Genomic DNA, 19,753 nt, shown 5'->3' with positions numbered 1-19,753 from the left:
CACTTCATCTGAGGCTAGCTTGGTTTCCAAATTTCTCTCCTAACTGGCTTTGCTTCCCCTCTAGCCTTTCTGCCTCAAAATGCAGGAAGTCAACCAGAAGCTACATGTTAACCTGAACAAATTTCCTGAACTTGATTTTCTTCTACTTGCTGGGTCCTTTCAACTTGAACCGTCTCAAAGCTGACCTGCTACTTTCTTATCCTGTTACTCAGATCTCCAGAGCCTGTTCCAACTGCCTTCCAGTCCTGTCTCTCACAAGCCCTGTGGTCAGAGACCGACACCTGCCACCGCTGGAGAAACATCAGCCATCCCTCTCCTGTCCTTTGCTCCGTGCATTCTGGCTTTCTGAGGTGGATTCTGCACTTGTCCATCTGTTAGCAATGTCCTGTCAAAATCACCTTTTTATTTTTTAGATGTTAAAAGTCCCTTTAAAAATTATTCTTTTTCTTCTTTTCAAGTGTATGTGTATGTAGTATGTATGTGTACCTACATATTCAAATACATGTGATCGTGTGTAGTATGCCGCTATACATACATATTCAAATATGTGTGAATGCATGTATATGTGCCTGTGCCTATGTGCATGTTGCGTGTGTGTGTGTGTGTGTGTGTGAGTGTGTGTGCAAGGTTGATCTCAGGAATCTTTCTCATCATTCTTCCACCTTATTCTTTGAGGCAGGGTCTCTCAGTCAAACCCAGAGCTAGTCGTGCCTTGCTCCAAGGATCCTGTCTTCACCTTTCCAGGCTGGAGTTACAGGTGGGTGCCCTCACCCTCCTGGTATTTACATGACATTTCCATGGGTGCTGACTATTCAAATTCTTGCTTGTAAGAGCTGTAACTGCCAAACCATTTCCACCTTTTTATTTTTTCTAAAAGACTTCTTTATTTTTTTATTTTATGTGCATTGGTGTTTTTCCTGCAGGTATGTTTGTGGGGGATGTTGGATTCCCTGGAACTGGAGTCACAGACAGTTGTGAGCTGCCATGGGAGAGTTAGGAGTCAAGCCTGGGTCCTCAGAAGAGCAGCCAGTATTCTTAAAACCCCTGAGCCATCTCTCCAGCCCCAAAGCTCTTTTTTTTTAAAACAACAGAACCGCCGATGAAATAAAACCACAAATAGTGATTCTTTTTAAACAAACATACCTGCAAAATAAAAGATTGGTATCTCTATTTTATTCCTTCCATATGGAGATTTTGGTTGACTAATCTTCTGAAACTGGACCTAAAGAAGTCTCTCTTCAAAGAACCTGGCCTATCAGGACTTGTGATGAAATTTGCTCACACGAGAGAGACTCCTCATCCTTATAGTCCAGACCTGGGGACAGCAAAGCGCCCCTTCTCCTGTCTGCCAGCAGTGCTCTGAGTGCTCTAATTTCCTGTCTGGGGGTCCTGTACTTCTTCCGGCCACTGCCTGGGCAGATACGGTCTATTCACAGGGCTGTGGTCTGAGCCTGAAGGCAGGCCTCAGTGGACCATCTACGTTAGAGCATGGCATGTGGTAAGTAAATTATAAACATACACATGGTGGCAAACAGCTTTTAAAATATCAAATATGGGTTGGGGATTTAGCTCAGTGGTAGAGCGCTTGCCTAGGAAGCGCAAGGCCCTGGGTTCAGTCCCCAGCTCCGAAAAAAAAGAACCAAAAAAAAAAAAATCAAATATGTGGCCCCCTTTCTCATTTACCATATACTGACCCTCTATCACCCTTCAAGAGGTTTCCAGTTGTCTTGGCTAGGCTTAGAATTTTACAGAAGAAATGCCACTAAATAGAATTTTCAGATTTTTTTTTTTAACCAATTAGGCCAAGCTGTGTAGGAGAGAACATCTGCGCAGAGTCACAGATTGCTTTGCCTTGCTTGTTGGCACCAGAGCCAGTTAATCATGGAGTTTTAGGTCAGGAGTGCTGGAACAGGCAGGAAGAGAAAAAAAGCCCATCCTGCTGGGCCCCATAAACTCCATAGGAAAGGACAGAAAGATGAGGGAGGTCACCATCTGATTTAAGTATTGTCTCCCTTCTCCTGACCCTGCATACATAGGGTTGGTGGGGGAAGGTGGAGGGCACCTGGAGATCCCATCTTTGGGACCCTGGGAAGGAGGGGTTCACCTGCCATGTTGTCTAGCCCCCAGGAGTGGCTGCAAGGTTATTTAGGGAGAAGGGTTGAATACACTGTCCTGGGCTGCACCCAGGACTACAGTAGAAAAGTAGCTAGGCTGACTGAGCTGAGAGCCAACAGGCCTCCGTGTGCCAAGCATCACGAGAGAAAGGTGAGTCACTAGTAAGGTGGGGGCAGACACTCTGGGGCCGAGCCAGATGGAGGATGTGGGGTCAGAGTCCTAGCCAGAGCAGCACTGAGTCATCAGGGAACACACGCAGGTCCTTCCAAGCCAGGAAGGACCAGACCACAGGCACTAGAATCACTGCACAGCAGCAAGGGCACACAAATAGCCTAGGAGCAGATTCAGTTTCTCCCTTACAGGTGAAACAAGGGCAGCATCCAGACCAGGCAGGCACCTAGCGAAATTCAGCGGGAGTGGACCCAGGGAGCCCATCTTCTCTCTCTCCAAAGAATCTGCTAGCCACGACTCTGTCCCAGATCCAAACACCATCTCTAAAAGATTTTTAAAAAGAGAAAGCAGATAACCAAAGACTAAGTATTTTTATGTTTTTGACCAGACGAGATGGACTATTTATTTGTTGTGTTTATTTAAATAATTTCATTTGAATACCCGCCTCTATTGTGTGGAAAGGAGAAAGCAGTTTTAGAGAAACAAAGCTAGTCTGCCATCCCGGCACATCTGTGAGTGGGGTGACGAGAGTCTGCAGCCCTCCTCACAGAGAATCATTGCCAGCCTCCTCCCCACTGCTAAATCTGGTGCTACTTGGGCTACTCAGTTCCTCCCATCCACCCACACGCAACTGTGCTGAAGAGCTTCGAGGGCCCGGACCAGATCTCTGGGCTTCAGGGCACCAAATTAAGGGACTAAGAAGGAGGCAAGAAATGGATAAGACAATGGGTGGATTCTGAAGAGAAACCGAATAACCAGTTTGTCTTGAAAGATCCTCCAGAGAGCCCAGGACTTGAATGTGTCCAAAGGTATCAAAGGGGAAAAGAAGACAGACACATAGAGAGGACAGAGCATGGTATTCTGGGGACAGACAGCCAGAAGCCCGGATACTGTTGTACATTAGAGGAGATACAAGATGGCTTTGAATAGGAGCTGCTGTGGATTCCATTCTGGTATCTTTGCTATTCCTGGAGATCTAAGGGAGTTCCTGTCAAGACTATTGTTTGACCCTCACCCAGTCATCCCTGAACAGAGTTCTCAGCCTAGGCAGGTGGATGACCACAGTGACCCTCATGCTGTGTAGGAAATGGCTAATATAGAGCAAAGGTTCCCAACTGGGGGTGGTTTTCTTTTTGTCTTCCAGAGGACATTTAAGATAGGGTCAGATGTATCCTAGGCTGGCTTCGAACTCATGATTTAGTGGATCAGAACTTTGAACCTCCTACCCGTGCTTCTGGACTGCAGAGATTACAGTGTGTATGACAACTGGGCACCTCTCCAGCCCCTGCAGACATTTTTAGTTGTCATGACTGAGATATTGGAGTGGCATGCGGACAGAGGCCAAGGACACCGCTAAGCACTTTCCAGTATGCTGGACAGTCCTTCACAGCGAGGCGTCCCAAGTAGAAACATGACCAAGAAATGCTTGTTTCCTTACGTCATCCCGTTCTAATGACAAAAGTAAAGTAAAAAGTAAAAGACAGCTTTTCTCCTTTTAAGCATTCCTCCGCATTTATGATATTCTCTTAAAAACCGTTTATTATATTTTATTATTTAAAATTTATTATTTATATTATTTATTTATTGGTGTGTGAATGCATGAGAGAAAGCACAGGGGATGGGGCTGGAGAGGGGGGAGATCACACAGTCCCAGGTACGTGGTACTTGTGGAGGTCAAGTACTTTGGGAAGCGGTTTCTTTCCTTCTACCCAAGTGGGTCCTGGAGCAAACTCATGTCAGTCTTGGTGGCAGCTGACTTTACCTTCTGTGCCATCTCACTAGTCCTTCATATCAGTTCTTTTTTTTTTTCTTTTCTTTTTTTCGGAGCTGGGGACTGAACCCAGGGTCTTGCGCTTGCTAGGCAAGCCCTCTACCACTGAGCTAAATCCCCAACCCCTCATATCAGTTCTTATCTGGTAATCTGAATAGAAACTGATTTTGTTAAAAAAAAAAACAAAAAAAACAAAAAAAACAAAAAACAAACAAACAAACAAAAACACTAAAGTGAAAGAATTCCTGTTTAAAAATTTCAAGGCTCAGCTGGGCATGGTGGCACAGGCCTTTAATCCCAGCACTCAGGAGGCAGAGGCAGGAGTTTGAGGCCAGCCTGGTCTACAAAGCAAGTTCCATGACAGCCAGGACTACACAGAGAAACTCTGTTTTGAAAAACAAAAGAAGAGAAAAATCTAAGACCCTCTAAGGGCAAAAAGAGATTTGAATAAAGAAAGTTATAGAATATCTCTTTGCATGTCTATATGCTTGTGTGTGAGTGTGTGTGTGTGTATGAGTGAGTGTGTGTGTGAGTGTGTGTGAGTGTGTGTGAGTGTGTGTGAGTGTGAGTGTATATGTGTGTATACACATACATACACCCAAGGTTTAACTCAGGAGTCTCCCTCATCTGCTCTCACATTACTCCATTTCCACGGGTCTAGCTATTCAGCTTGCTCCAGGGATATTCTACCTCAGCCTTCCACCTTCCCAGAGCTGAAATTATAGGCAGGCTGCCACGGCTGCCCAGCATTTTCAAGGGTTCTGGGGATCCAAACACTACTAAGACATCTCCCTGGCTGTCCACAGTATAAAACAAACACACTGGATGGAACAGCTATCATGAGTAAGACATGATCACGATAGACAATTATGGCTTCTCTGCACCCTTTGCTCTCCAAAGTGAAGTCCCAGAATCTGAATCTTTCCCAGCTCCTTCTCACGGGGACGAAGAGCTTTGTCTTGCTTTTTGCAGGTAAAATACTCACCAAGAAGGACTACTGGGATAAGGTGGTAGGGAACAATTGCATAGTTAATTGTAATTTTTATTATAATCTCCCTGGCTGGGTTCCTATCAGCCCTTTCTGTCTCTGTGAAGATATCCCCAGGCTTCAGTCTTAGGAATCTATGCTATATAGCTTTAAAGACAAACTAGAATGCTTAAGTTCTGGGTGATCTCTGGTCTACTTATTCCAAGAGGCTACAAATTTAGCCAAACTTCTATTTCTCTTCTAGCTATATACCCTTGTCTTTTCTCTGAAATGTGCTCCTATGTTTTGGAAGTTAATATCAACACCTCATCGATGTGGTCCAAGATGTTGGCCTGGCGTGCTCCAAACCCCTACATTTCTCCAGAAGCACATGTCAAGTCAAGTATCCAGAGGCAGAGCACTTGCCAGAAGTCTCGGTCCTAGCACTGAGGCTGCCAAAATCTCTCCTGCCCTTTGGGGAGACCTACCTCGTCCCTTCAGTAACAACAGACAGCAGGCAAGGCTACCCCTCAACGACTCCAGACCGCTGTCCATCAGGTGATTTGTGAATGAACAACTTGGCCCTTATGAGGTAGAGGTGCAGCATCAGCACATACTGTGCAAAAGATCCGAGCAAGAGGAGCTGCTTTGGGCTTCAATAACTGGCAGATGGTGGCTTAGACCTCTCTCTCTCTCTCTCTCTCTCTCTCTCTCTCTCTCTCTCATTACAAAAGAAAGGACTAGAGGAATACAGTTCACAACTGGCATAGAAACTCAAGGTTTCAGAACCAGAGCTCTTTTAAGCTTTTTGTTGTGATCACAAAATGGGTGCTGCTGAATTTCCAGGCATCTGTCCTCGTTTAACAAAAGGAGATGGTGGGGCTATGGGAGAACATGGCGACAGTCTTCAGTATCCTTCCTGATGGGGAACACAGAGTCTTTTGGAAGATCAAAGGGGACTCCCTCTCAAGTCTCACCCAGTCATAGAACCAGCACAAGCTACCAAGGATCCTGGAACACGTAAGGGAGACGTTTGGGGATGTCCGTTGCTTTAAGCATGACACAAAACATCACACATGTAGCCTGGCATCTTAGACTAGTGTAGTCCTGATAGTGAAAGAGGGGAAACCCCAAAGCTGGGAACTGATTTTTTTCAAGTCTTTCAGCCCAAACAGTGCTACTTTGGATCTAGAAATAGAAGAGTGACCATTCTTGCCAGCTTTGCCCCATGGGTTCTGAAACATAATGCTCTTGGCTTGGGTCTTGACCTTCTCTTAGCAGGCATCCCAAAGCAGTGAGAGTCCCATTATAGGACAGAATAAAAACCATAACCACTCCATCCTCCTCACACCATACAACCAACCCCCAAGATGCCAATGGGCAACCCAATGGGTCCTCCTGGAAATCAACAACTAGGGAAAGACTGAAGTGTTTGGGCAGGCAGGTGGCAAGCAGCCTCAAGATGGAAACCTTTGAACTCAATTTGTAGCCACAGAGTGATAGGATACCTGGAGATTTCTTAAGTCCAAAAACAGCTTACAACATTGTATTCACTTTTCCTACATTCTGCAACAACCCGCAAAAAGAAAAAAGAAAAAAAAAAAAGGAAGACGTTTACCTCTAAGCCACTACTAAGAACAGAGTATGACCAGCGAGCTTCTGTCCTCTGCCCTCTCTGCCATATATGAGCTGCTTGTGACACACAGCCCAGCCCATGGTGAAGACTTCAAACCACATGCCTTGCCTCTTTCCCTTTCTTCTTCCTCACCTGACTTCTGACATCCTGCATGCCTCTGGCCCTAAACTTTTACCAAAGCTCTTGCTTAAGCCCTCTGGCTCTGTGGTGAGCTCTGGTTTCTCTTCCCAGCTTAAGGTGCAGAGTTGTGGCACACTGGTTAGCCACTTCTCTGAGCATCCCATCTTATGCCTTTGTTCATTCTTAAATCATTCGGTTGATGCCTCCTGTGTCTGCTTCATTTTCCATGTACGTACGAGTCAAGGGCACAGTATGGTCCAGCTTTCAAGAGCTGCACACACAGCTGAACAGAGAGGACTCCTTTGCTATGAGCGTTACAGGCAATGTCTGTATCCACGGGGCATCACACTAGACCAAAGGAAGAAGAGGCAAGTCTATGGGGCAGATTCAGGAGGAGCCTTGGGCAGTAAGTGTGTCAAGATATTTTTAGTTGAACACAGGCACTATCACTGGAAGCCATGATGGGAGGACAGAACTCTCTGGCTTCGTGACTATTGATCCCCTCTCTCATCATAAAACATTGATTTGCTCCAACTACCTGCTAACAAGCAAGGCACGTTATCTCGTGATGAAGGGCCTGTCTTCAGGTCTCGGGATATTAACAATAATTAGATTAAGGTAGTTTACACATTCAGAATGATTGTAAGTGAGTCTTAAGGAAAAATCCTGGTCAGCGTACCCCACCACCAGAGGTTGCTGTTCCCAGCTACAACAACCACCTCATGATTATGAAACAAAAGCCAAGAATATTACAAAGGCACTAACTCCCCAGGGCCACCTTTAACATAAGTGACTTTTTTTTCATTTTTTCCACTATGATAAATGCATATCACATAAAATGTGTCACCTTGGGACTAGAGAGATGGTTTATTCTGCTCTTGTGGGACCCGGGTTTGGTTTTCAGAAACCATATGGTAGCTCACAGCCACTGTAATTCCAACTCTATGCCCTCCTCTGGCTTTGGTGGGCACCGTATGCACTTACGTATGCACAGGCAAAACATTCACACGTATAAAATAAAATTAAATAGAATTGTTTTCAAGATCGTCACCTTAGCATTATTAAGCACGTAGTTCATTGTTGAATAGCTTTTCCCACCATCCATCTCCAGCGCTCGTTCCATGTACGAAACCCAAACTTCACCCATCAGACACCAACTCCCCGTTCCTCCCCTCCCCCAGTGCCTAGAAATCCCATTCCGCTACTCTCTGTTGAACTTGGACCCCTTAGGTACCACATATAGGTAGAATATGCTTTGCGACTGGCTTATTTCACTTGACACGTTGTCTTTGAAGTTCAGCTGTATGGTAGCATGTGTCAAAACTTCCCTTTTTTAAAACAATTGAGTAACAGTCCCTTGTGTGTCTACACTATAGTTTGTTTTTCCATTCATCTTTTAGTGAGGGCTTGGTTGCTTCCACTTTTGACCACAGTGAATGATGCTGCTGAGGAAATTAATGAACAAGTGACTTTTCAAAAAAGCTCTTACCCAGATGTGTTGAAACGTACCATAGTTCTTTTTCTAATTTTCAGAATAACAGTAAACATTTCTTCTCTATGGAAAAAAAAAGAGTATAATTGTTTAAGATGTTTCTGGACACTTTTCTGTTAGTTACAGCCCAGGTCTCCTAACTGTGCCCATGAGGGAGGGGACTTGGAGGGAGAGTTGTATAGAGGGAGTGGTGTAGACACGGAGTGCCCTGTATAAAGAGAGACACTGGACTCATTTAGGGGCTTGCAGTCAGCTTAGTACATCAACACAGATAGCATAGAGATGTATCTCGCTTTGCTTGAAGCAATGGAAACTTCTGCTTAGTTCAAGTAAGAAGTGACTTCTTTAAATGTGTTAGGTGACTAAGAATCCCTTGGAGAATCTAAGAGTCAAACTGCAAATGTTCCAGCCAAGAACAAGAACCAGTTTTCATGAACAGGGTGCAGACACTGTGGAAGTGTGGAAGCCTCAGGGCTTCACTTCTACTGGCTGAGGTCTTCCCGAGACACCGTACCAACATCGGCTTCCGTGCAGCCTTCTCCAGCCCTGCCTTTCTGTGACTAGAAGCATCAGTGCTTCCCATCTGTCAGCAAGACTTTAACCTTGACATAGCCTCTCCCAAGCCAGAAAAAAAAAATGGGACAGAAATTCAGGGATATTCCACAAAACAATGGACATGAATCCATTAAGAATATCAAGCCTTGCCTAACTAAATGTTTCCCTCCTGCTGGCTTGCATTTATGGTACTGGAAGGTACTCTGCATAGTACATAGAAGGGTAGCCATCAACCTAGCCACCAAACCCTGTGACCTACCACAGTGTACCTGGCTCCAAGATATGCTGGTACGATAGTGGCTCAAATGTGGTGGGAGTAACCAATCACTCCCTGGTTGGATTTAAGGCCAACTTCATGAGATGGGACCCTTTCCTGCCACTGCTTGGGTGGCAAAAACCTGAGACTGGGTAGAGGAAATGCCTAAGGGGAAACCAAACACCATTGCTCTATTAAAGGAACACGGCAATAAAATGGCGTCTATGATATTCTGCTGTAACTATAGATAAGCGTCCCACTCAGCCATCACCAGAGAGGCTTCTTCTTGCAGTAGAGAAGAGCTGACGATAGAAACCGCTAACTGGACGCTATGCAGAAGGTAAGAGACTTTGGATCCTAAATGGGATGTCAACCAATCCCTCCCCTCAGGGCTCAACATCTACTCTGAAGAGGAGGCAGAACAATTGTAAGAGCTAGAGGTGATGGATGGCTCCAAGGAAGCAGTGTCCTCCGGACACAGCAGGACTGATGCATTTGTGAACTATGGAGGCAGACATAGGCTGTGCATAGGTTTAAGCCAGACGAGGTCTCAACACTGAGAGGGGGAAGTGGGCACGGCTTCCCACTCCGAACCAAGAAACTGTCTGTAATTGATACCTACCGTCAAAGGAAAAGTTAGTTTTTCTCACTGGAGTCTCACTGGGCATATTGGCACCATGCTTCTTGGACAACTTTTGGTCTTAGTGGTCTTTTGTTTGTATACTTTTATTTTCATTTTTGTGTTCTTGTGGTGCGTGCGTGCGTATGTGTGTGTTTTTTGTGGGGAGGATCTGGAAGTGATTGGGGGAGGGGAAACTGTAATCAGAATGTATTGTCTGGAAAACCATTTTTTTTTTTTACAATTAAAAAATATGAAGGCTGAGAAAGACATGGAAAAATTGAAGAATTGTTCCAGATTAGAGGAAAGCAAAGACACCAGGTGAATGCCATTCAGATCCAGGATGTTCTTTCTGCTTCTATGAAGATTATTGAGTTAATAGAAAAGTGAATTAAAGCCTGTAGATTAGCTAGGGTGTTTTAGCCATATTGATCTTCATACTTTGTAAGTATACTGTGTGTAGGAAGAGAGCTCTTTGGTTTAAGAAACATACACTATTTAGAGGTGGAAAGCCACTATTCCCGAAGGGTTCTGGAACACAGAAGGAAAGATAGTGGCAAAGCCAGGAAGAAAGTGTTAGTATCACTGAGTCAAAGGCATTATATATAGGCCTGGAATTACACCTGGAGGGAAAACGCCTTAAAACAATGCATTTCCCGGGGCTGCAGAGATGGCTTCCTAGGAATGGGGTCTGGAGGTGCAATGCTGAGCGCCCATATGAAGGCCAGGTAGCTACAGAAGTGCATCTGTAGGCCCCGATGTTTGACGACAGAGACAGGGGAATCCGAGAGACAAGCTTGCTAACTAGACTAGCTGAATTGGCAAGCTCCAGTTTCAGCAAGATCTCAGTTGCCTCAGTAACTTAAGTGAAGAACAGTAGACAGAGACACCTGTAACCCACTAACCTCCACACAGACGCACACAGCTACAACAATACACCTTTGGACCCAACAAATGAGATGCAGGTATCTGTGGTTGTCAAGACTCGGTAACATTTTGTACTGACTTGGGGGCAAAAGTCCTCTGTCCTGAGTTCAGGGTATCTAACACCTACTTTTCTCAACGGAGTGACATCAAGCCTCCTGGAATACCCCTGAAAGCTTGACCTTTTGTCTGTCTTCCCCAGGAACAGTAAGTTATTCAGATTCCAGGCTCTAATGGTCCCCAGGAATGAGAGAGTTCCCTGAACCTAGCACCTTCTGGAGGGAGTGTCCCTCTGTGCAATCTAAAGGTCTACAGGAACGGCCTTGATTTGCTGTAGTATATACTGTGCCTTCCTGAGTCACTGGGTTTCAGCCTAATCGACTTCTTGTGTCTCAACTTTTCTAGATTTCTCAACTAGTAAGAAGTCAGATAGTGTCTCTGAACTACCCACCACTGTGCTCTGAGGGTCCTCAAAGACCCCCTTTGGTGGTGCTGTGCTTTCTTCTGTTGTCTGGGGTGGTAAATGGCAAGGTGACCCTCCCCTCTCCACTTGCCTGCAACAGAACCATGCTGTAGCTGCCTCCTCACTTCTCAGTGTGCACAGAGGATCCCTGCTCATGATTTGTAGGGATCTGAGGCCTGCTCTGGGGCTAGTGTTAGACATGTTGCTAGTCCCTTGTGAAAACATAAGAGATGTCTCTGGAGTGTGAAAGACTGAAGGAGCCCTGGGGTGACAGGCTGAGGTGCCCGCTCCAGGTAACAGAAAAAGTAGACAAGAGTGCAGAAAGGGGAGATGCCCTGGGGAGAGCTTCCCCCAAGGACTGAGATGGTGGGCTAAGGATGTACAGGAGCTGAAGGGTAAACTGAGGAAATGTGGGAGATGCATGTTTGCAACTGTTAGCTGGTAACTGGAGGAGACAGGGATAGAATTGCAGTTCAGAACAATGTCCAGGCAACCAGCATCACTGGTACATGGGAGGGGGATAGGGTGGCAACCAGCATCACTGGTACATGGGGGGGGATGCTACTCTGAGCACTGGTAGAGTCTAAGCAGCAATGTCCTGCCATCTATGACTGAGCCATTCTCCTCTCTTCCCCTAGACCTGCCTCCAGAGAAAATGGAACCTCAGTGAGTACAAAAAGAGGCCAGAAAGTCAGCAGTATCCTGCTTCAACTCTGCTTTGAGACTCCCAGATGGTGACAGGTCTGATTCAAAGGAGAGGAGAAACCAGAGCTTTGGCTGTTATCCTCAACATGATGCTTAAATTCTTTTTTTTTTTTTTTGGTTCTTTTTTTTTCGGAGCTGGGGACCGAACCCAGGGCCTTGCGCTTCCTAGGTAAGCGCTCTACCACTGAGCTAAATCCCCAGCCCCTCTTTATTTTTTTTTATCATCCATATCCATATCTTTTTATTGGATATTTTTTATTTACATTTTAAATGTTATTCCCTTTCCCAGTTTCCCAGACATAAGCTCCCTATCCCATCCCCCTCCCCTTCTTCTATAAGGGTGTTCCTCTCCCCATCCACCCCTCCCGCCCCCCACACCCCCGACATTCCCCTACACTGGTCCAACCTTGGCAGGACCAAGGGCTTCTCCTTCCATTGGTGCCCAACAAGGCCATCTTCTGCTACATATGTAGTTACAGTCATGGGTCTGTCCATGTATAGTCTTTGGGTAGTGGTTTAGTCCCTGGGAGCTCTGGTTGGTTGGCATTTTTTTTCTTATGGGCTTAAATTCTTTCTTTTTCTTTTTCTTTTTCTTTTTTCTTTTTTTCAGAGCTGGGGACCGAACCTAGGGCCTTGCGCTTGCTAGGCAAGCGCTCTACCACTGAGCTAAATCCCCAATCCGATGGGCTTAAATTCTTGAAATGAAACTTTGGGAATCATTAAAAGAGGCTGAAAGGGTGGTGGGAATGGCACCAGAGTACCATGCACTTAGAGCTAGAAAGAAGTGGTGTCGGGAGAAGACGACAAATAAAATTGTTTTTCTGCCTGTATGGAGCCCTGCTTGCCCTTGGTACTACAGAGTTGCTGGTTCTTCATGCAAGAGTCTGTCCCACCCCCCCCCCCCCTCCCAGTAGGTCCTCTTTCCTGGAGGCCTGTTCAGTCTCAGGATCGGCGTGTCTACTCTACTCAAATGCTTCTCTTTCTGCTGCTCTGGGGCTAAACCCCCATTCAGCCCTTTCACATCAAAAAAAAAAAAAAAAAAAAGCCGTAGAAGCGGCTCAGAAGTCGCATACTCCATCCAACATGACTGTTTCCCAGAGCTGACCTCCCCCAGTCCTCACCACTGGAAAACTTCCCAGTGGGCCACGGGGCTTCTGAAGATGCTAACAAAGAGGACTGACTGGGGACTGTGCTCTGTGGTCAGGGTGCATTGGCTCAAATCCTAGAGAGTCTGTGGATCAACTTTGCTCAGAGACAGCCTGAGAAAAACAGCAGCAAATGCTGATGTTAGCCATAAAGTGTAGCATGTAAACATCGACCTGCAAAGAGGCCCATTTGAGGAGCCTGGTTCAGTATCTAACAGACAGCACACTTCCTGTGCTTTGTAGAGAGAAAAAGAGACTCTGCAAAGAATTCCCCTTGTGCCTGAATTCTTGATTCTTAGTCCTCATTGCCGATTGAAATATCTTCCGCTCTAGGTTGCAAGAGAGACTTTGGGTCAGCTCTTTAGCAACACCCCCCATCCCGATTACGTTTTATTCGCTTGCATGCATGTTTGTGCCTGGAGGCCAAAGAGGTCAGAAGAAGGCACCGGATCCCCTGGATCCCCTAGAACTGGAGTTACAGACAGTTGTGAGTTGTCGTGTGGGTGCGGGGAATTGAACCCGAGGCCTCCAAAAGAGCAGCCAGTGGCTCTTAACCACTGAACCAACTCTCTAGCCTCATTAGGCAGCTCTTCATGGAGCTATACTTTCTCTTTGCTGAGACTTCAGAAGATTTTGAAGGTATCATTTAACCAACTACCGCTCTAATGTTTTCTCCAGGCACTGAGGAGGGGAGAAGGGCAACCGGAACTTTCCATGAGCAGAGCCAAGTGGGTCCACATTTCCTTGACTCCTGGAGGTACCCATGTAGATTTGTACAAGCCAGATTAGTGACAGGGTCATTGGGAAGCCCTAGCTGTATCTTATGAGTGTGGGACCCAGCTAGATCGAGTTCTGAAGATCACATGGCTGCTGGGTTGGCAGGGGCTGCGGACCTGAGGCACCGTAGCCTGACTCTTCCCTACTGAATTACTGAAGAGTGCCTCTGGGATTCTGGGTGAATGGATAGATCTGCCCAGACAAATGAGTAGATGAACCAAGTGCAGAGTTGCTCAATGGTTCTAGCCTTCCATGGCTGCTGTTTTATCACTGAAAGTGACAAGAAGAGTGGACTGGAGGAGGGGTGAGTGCGCCATCACAATTGAAAAGGAAGGGAGCCTCGAGACACCTGAAGTCACTCTGGCCAAAGGGCATATGCTGCCTTATACTCCGACAGACAGCCGGGCCTTTAACCGCTTCCTCCAGGAGCTAAACTTATTGCAAGGTATTTTAAATAGATGAGCTGGAGCCTTCCGGATTAAAAAAAAAATGTCCATAGTTTTGACCAAGTTTTGTCATGGCCTTGTTTGGTTCTGAAGTAAAAACTTAAAGGTTCTCTGAATCTTTCATCGCCTTCCCCAAGTCCAGCTTTGCTAAGAAGAAAAAAACTGCTGTCTGGACTTAGAGGGCGAGTGAATAACTTTAATTTACCAAAGTATTAAGGGGGGACCAGATCATCACTGATGAAAGCAGTTTGCCTCCCAGCCAGTCTAGGGGAAACGATTCTGCCTTGTTAGCGCACAGATGTGCGAAAATAGCAAAACACCCATTAAACACATAAAAAATTTTTAAATTAAAATAAATATTAAAAAATAATAAAATTAAAAACTGAGGCCCAAGAGATAGTTCTCATAGGTCAGTTACAGTCTAGTCGGTGATTCAGAAATCGGATGGGACCGACCAGCTTTAGAAATAGCTTCTAGCACCAGAATGTAGTCTTCTCATTCACAGAAACGGTGATTTTCCTACACAGCGCACCATGAATGAGCTGACTTGTGGTTTCAAACAAATGAATGGGCTTACAACTAGCAAAGAAATCAGAAAAGACAAAGCAGTGTGTGACTGCTTGTCAGAAGAGAGAAGAGATGGGGAAAGATAGGTTTTTAAACACATCCATCAATAATATGGGGAAGGAAGTGAACTGCAAGATCGTGTCTGCTGTAATATTGTTCCCGTTACCAAACACAGTGAGGAGAGGAGAGGAACTCTAGACGAATTCAAAACCCAGCACACGAGCCATAGACAAAGTGAGACGGGAAAGTAGTCTTGCAGCTCAGAGGCAAACCTTAAACTCGGTTTCCTGAATGCTTTATAGCAAGGAAACAATGACCAGTCAAGATTCCTTCAGCACCAGTTGAAAAAAAAAATTCATTCTAAAGCACTCATTCAGAAAGTGGAGTAATTAGAAGTGACTTCCGATAGCAAAGAAAGGGAGCTGGAGGGGAACAATATGGTAATTTTGAACTCTACCACAGGAAGAGTCTTGGGAGGAAAAACGAATGTCGCTTCAAGTAAAATTCTTTTATATCTTTAGTAACAATTTAGTAATGGGGTTCATGAAAAAGAAGGGAGATTAGAGAAACCTGGTATGAGCACCAGTATTTTTCAAAGGAAAAAAAAAAAAGCTAGCTTTGGATGTCTAACTGGAGGATGTCACTAAGGTTTTCAAGTCAGACGCCTGCCATTTGGACAGCTATGATAACAAATTACAAGTGAGAAAATTCAAAATAGGGAAGCTCTAAGTCTGCAGAACAGAGGAAGTGAGTTAATGCATCACTCATTCATGCGGTGAACACACTGAGATCGGTTAAGAACATTGAGTGCAGGAGATAAAACCCCTAGTCAACCACCCCTCCGTTACTCTCTCCTTGTGCTGGGAGGGTTTCCTATAATATCAAGCAGAAGGTAGTCAGTACTATACAATGGCTCACGTGAGAACTACTGCCCAGGAGAGAAGGGAGAGGAAGATGAGGCAACCCTCAGCTAGGCTTTTGTTTATTTTTTCCTTTTTCTTTTTATTGAGACAGGGTAGCCCTGGCTGGAATGAAGTTGATATATACACCAGGCTGGCCTCAAACTCACAGACATTGACCTGCAACAACCTCCTAAGTGCTGGGATTAAAAGCATGTGTCTCCATGCTTGGCTTAGGAAGCCATTCTTAGCAAGTTGTGGAGGGCTGGTGAGATGGCTCAGTGGTTAAGGTCACTGAGTGCTCTTCCAGAGGTCCTGAGTTTAATTCCCAGCAACCACAGGGTGGCACACAAGTTGTTGGGGAAAGTGGCTCAAAGCAACTGAGGTAAGAAGGGTTCGAGGTAGGCTGGGTCCAATCTAAACCCTGAATGCGTGGCCGAGGAATGTGTAATTGGTTCATTAGTCATCTTTAACAGGCTTCATGACCTTGCACTGTATGCATGCTTGGTGACTGATACAATGAAGCCATTCATTGGGTTTTTATTACTGTTGTTGTTGTTGTTGTTGTTGTTGTTGTTTAACTGTGTTTTCCACAAACCAAACAAGCTTCCTAGGTTTTTGCTTTAGATTAAGACTAATGGGCACAGAACGGGAACAAGAGAGGTGGGAGACTTATTACAAGCGTTCACATCAAGAGCAGGACATGGCATTTACTGAACTAATCCTGCTAGATACGTCACAGACAAGATCTCAACAATTATTTAGTACTAATGATAATCCTTCCGAGAAGGAAGAATCCGTGTAATGTTTCCATTCTGCATCAGAGAAGCACACATTGATGTTTAAACCCATAGGTTAGTGCTGCTCTTAGACATTAGTCGGAAGCCTCCCTATCTGGGACTGAGGAATGTTCAGCCCCAGATGAGGCATCCATACCAACCATCTCTGAGGTCCAGAGAACATCAAGGAGGATGGGCAGGAAGACCGTAAGAGCCCGAGGATGGGAAGGAGAGCTATGAAATGCTGCCTCTGGATGTGACATGGCCTTTGTGCTCGTGAACTCCAAGCAGCTGTGCTTACCTACACAAGAATAACCAGGTCAACATTCCAGCACCGATGGGGGAGGGGCTCACAAGCACCCTCCCCTCTCTGAGGAGCTATATAGGCAGTTAATGAATGGCTGCTGGGGTAAGGGGGATCATTTTCTTCAGGAGTGCAGCCACTGCTAAATTGCTCTAATAAATAAGCCTTGATCCACAGCCCTAATTAGACTCTGTGGTATGCCTGGGCACTTGTGCGTGTGCACAAATACATACACAGTCGAAGACAATTCTCCCTCTACACACACACAAGGATGAGGACTTTTGGGGGGAAAAGGAAGAGTCTTAGTAGGAGTGGGAGAGGGATAAGGGGGTGAATAGGATCAAAATACAGTGAGTGAGTGAGTGTGTGTGTGTGTATGAGTGTGTGTGTGTGCATGTGTGTGTGAGTGTGTGTATATGTGTGTGCATGTGTGTGAGTGTGTGAGTGTGTGTGAGTGTGTGTATATGTGTGTGAGAGAGTGTGTGTGTGTGCATGTGTGTATGAGTGAGTGTGTGTATATGTGTCTGTGCATGTGTGTGAGTGTGTGTGTGCATGTGTGTGTGAGTGTGTGTGTTTATGTGTATGTGTGTGTGCATGTGTGTATATGTGTGCGAGTGTGTGTGTGAATGTATGTGTGAGTGTGTGTGTATATATGTGTGTGTATATGTATGTATGTGTGTGTGCATGTGAGTGTGTATGTGTGTGTATGTGTGTGTGCGTGAAGTTATCAGAGAGTACATTTTTAAAGATTTATTTATTATGTATCATATGTATGTGGGTACTTTGCATGTATGTGTCTGTACATCAGCAGAGGGCATCAATCCTATCATAGATAGCTAAGAGCAGCCATGTGGGTGCTAGGAATTGAACTCAGGAAGAGCCAGTTTAACCACAAAGCCATCTCTCCAACCCCAAGGGGGAGAAAGTCCTTTTACAAAGTTTGAACGTCACTCTCAAATGTCACAGCTGTAAAAGGATCAGGTTCCATATATGATCTAAAACGTCATGTCTTGGAAAAAAATTTGAACTATGGACATTCTTCAGATGAGGCCTTGTTTTTGTCTTTAAAGAAGTGCCATGATGGAATAGAAAGGAGGAGAGAGAGGAAAAGAGGTTCTGTCCATCACAGGGATGTGACAACCGGAGGCACTGTGAAGAGAAGGGATAGGAAAATTAGTCTCTAGATGAGGGAGAGTGGAGGAGGGAAGAGCCAACAGAAAGTAAGGATTACGAAAAAGCCACAAGCAAACCAGATACTTGATATGATAATTAAAATATTGAATTAAATAAAAATGTCTAAGTAGATAAAACTTGCTCTGAGAAGCCATAGGTCATCAAATGCAAACCCCATGCTGGACTCCCTAGGAGCTGTCATTGCTCAGACAGGTCCATCAAGTTCCCGAACGATATAGGCAACCACCGCTGTGTTTGGTTGCCCACCAGAACTAGACTTGTGAAGCTGAAGAGACATGTGCTGAAGAGGCCACAGGACATACAGAAATCAAGATGACACAGAGGGAAGCTCTCCCCAAACCCCAGCCAGCTCACCCCTCATAGTGCCAGAAGGTGCTATGCAGCCTGCTGGTAGAGGATTGTCACCAGTAGTCTTACTCAGCTGACATCCCTACTTGCAGGCAACGGGTACCTACTGATGCACCAGTGGGAAGTCTGCTATGGGGGTTACCAACGACTTCCTGACTGTAATGGAAGCCTGCTCCTTAAGAGGGAATTCACAGGGCTGGGGATTTAGCTCAGTGGTAGAGCGCTTACCTAGGAAGCGCAAGGCCCTGGGTTCGGTCCCAGCTCCGGAAAAAAAAAAGAACAAAAAAAAAAAAAAGAAGTGGCGTGTTGTGGAATTTTCTTGGTATGACATGAGATGACATGGCCGTCACATTCTTTTTACAAAGATATTTCTACTCTTACGTGTCTGAGTGTTTGTTTACATGCATGTATGTATACCATTTGGGTGCTTAGTGTCCCTGGAACTAGAGTTACACATCATTGTGAGCCACTACTTGGGTGCTGGGACCTCCTCTGTAAGAAGTGTAAGTGCTCTAAACCCCTCAGCCATCTCTTGAGCTGTTATACTCTTTACCTGATAGCAGCTGTGGTTGTCTGTGCTGCACAAGATCTGTGCAAGACTGGGCCATCATCCCGTTGTAGGATGGGGAGGGACTTACAAGAATTTGGGGCAGTTAATGGTTGCTGGAAGAGACATTTTCTTCAGTGGTGCAGTCATTGATAAGTTTCCTATGCTCCTGAAATTAATCTCTCGCCTATGCTTCTGGAAACAACTCTCAAAAACTTGTTAAACTTAAAAAAAAAAAAAGTCTTACTGGTGTGATGACTCAGTGATTAAAGGTTCTTAATACCAAACCAGACAGCTGAGTTAATCCCTAGGAAACCCACGGTGGGAGGAGAACCAACTCCCAACAATCATCCATGATTTTCCAGTGGAAGAAAGCTGGGAAGAAGGGAAGAATGCAGAGGAAGTGGGAGGTGATGAAGAGGGTATTGACCAGGTGAATACGGTACATACATTATACATGTGTGTGAAAACAGCATCACACCATGACAGTGTGTAAGTAAGACATACCAATAAAGCATTCAAAGTTTTAAAATAGAAAAAGCCAGTCTCCCGCCCATGACGTGAGCTTTGATTTGGGAAGAAAGGGAAATAAATTGGACTTATTGCTTGAAACACCACAAAATGCCTGCAAGAGGAGGTATGCTCACTCTCTCTAAGGCTGCATCGTACAGGAAGAGGGGCATCATCATCATCATACATCACAAGCTGGATTAGAAGTATTGTTCTGTAGCCTAGGACACCTAGCAAGCTTAGGTCACTGTCTGACTGGCCTTTGCATAAAAGGTGCGTGGGCTTGCTTGTCTTGGTTCACTCGTCCCAGGAAGGGTTCTTTCCCAGGAAGTCTCTTCTTTACTCCCTGTTTTCACACCTTGCCTCTATCTGTGCGCCCTTCCAGACCCAGGCGTTCAAGATTCGGGCACCTTTTGCACTGTCTTTTGCCCCAAGGCCATCCC

At 45.3% G+C, this 19,753-nt stretch overlaps 1 long non-coding RNA gene across 1 annotated transcript; it reads left to right on the top strand.

Moving 5' to 3' along the window:
- The first annotated feature begins 210 nt into the window (after positions 1-210).
- On the top strand, positions 211-1,628 carry LOC148004307 (uncharacterized). Its single transcript, XR_015627969.1, has 3 exons — positions 211-350; positions 680-757; positions 924-1,628. It is a non-coding gene; the product is annotated as an uncharacterized LOC148004307 (long non-coding RNA).
- Positions 1,629-19,753: the final 18,125 nt, after the last annotated feature.

Source organism: Rattus norvegicus, chromosome 8 (assembly GCF_021556685.1).
Source record: "Rattus norvegicus strain SHRSP/BbbUtx chromosome 8, alternate assembly SHRSP_T2T, whole genome shotgun sequence".
NCBI classification, from domain to species: domain Eukaryota; kingdom Metazoa; phylum Chordata; class Mammalia; order Rodentia; family Muridae; genus Rattus; species Rattus norvegicus.
Note: the sequence above shows the minus strand (reverse complement) of the source record. Positions and strands in the feature narration are given on the sequence as shown.